Consider the following 1169-nt stretch of genomic DNA (forward strand, 5'->3'; position numbering starts at 1 on the left):
ATATATATATATATATATATATATATATATATATATATATATATATATATATATATATACATATATTTTTTATTTTTTACAATAGAGCATTTTGCATTGCTGCCCAGTGCAATTTGATTTATTTAAAATACAAATGGTTTAATATGTCATAATATTTTTAAGTAACAATGTTTAATATAATAGTATACACTTAAAATTATCCTACAGTACTGCCCATATGCCACTCTCAGCAGAGGTCAGCAGAGAGCAGAGGTCCTATCATATATAATTCTGACCACAGCATGTGTCCTTCACTCTTGGCACACAGTGTGGCTGAATATTCACAAATTAACAAACAGGTGATCACAAAGCCACCGAAGGGACTCCTCATACCTGTTAATCTAACGACAGAATGTCCGGCAGGGTACAAACACAGCAAGGATTAAACAAGCTCTGTGCCACATGACAGAGGGAGGCTACCGGAGTCACCTTCAGGATGTACAAGAGACTAAAATCAATCCAACGCTGAAACTCTGACAGTGCTTTTAATCATGGTCGAATCCCTCGCTTCCGAATCCGGAGGGACAGAGTCTGCAGTCATAAATCTATCTGCTGTATCAGCTACTGTGTCTTCCTCTCATCAGCCGTGCAACAAGTGCAAGTGGTAGGCGTGCTCCAGCCTATAGACTAGATGACAAAAGCTGGAGGTAACGTCAGCCTAAAGCACTCCAGTGCCAGCAACAGCAGCTGCTGATGGCAAACAGAGTCCGAGTCATCAAAAGGGCATTTCATTTGACATAGGCGTAAGTGGCAGTGGCTCTAAATCAACAGCAGGAAGGGCCCTGACGTGTGCAAATAAACATGGAGAGTGGCCTGCATGAGTCTGCGCCGTCTGCCTCAGCTGGCTTAATGTTTTCTCTGGCATCAGAGTTAGAGCACATCTCCTATAAGGACAAACTCCAAAGCTGAGGAACTTTTGGTTGAGTTGCCTTTTCCATGGTCTGGTGCCTGCAGGTAGCCTTACCCCACACGGGAGCCCGCATAACCACAGGCTGTATGAGGGGTGTGTGTGTGTGTCAGAGAGGGGGAGATGGGGGAGATGGGGGAGCGGGGAGTGGGGGGCGGGCGGGTGATGAGGGACAAAAGGATCTTTTCAGGTTTGCCTCAGATGGGCAGGGCTGGTGGGGGGG

This window comes from Micropterus dolomieu, linkage group LG11, assembly GCF_021292245.1.
Source record: "Micropterus dolomieu isolate WLL.071019.BEF.003 ecotype Adirondacks linkage group LG11, ASM2129224v1, whole genome shotgun sequence".
Lineage (NCBI taxonomy): Eukaryota > Metazoa > Chordata > Actinopteri > Centrarchiformes > Centrarchidae > Micropterus > Micropterus dolomieu.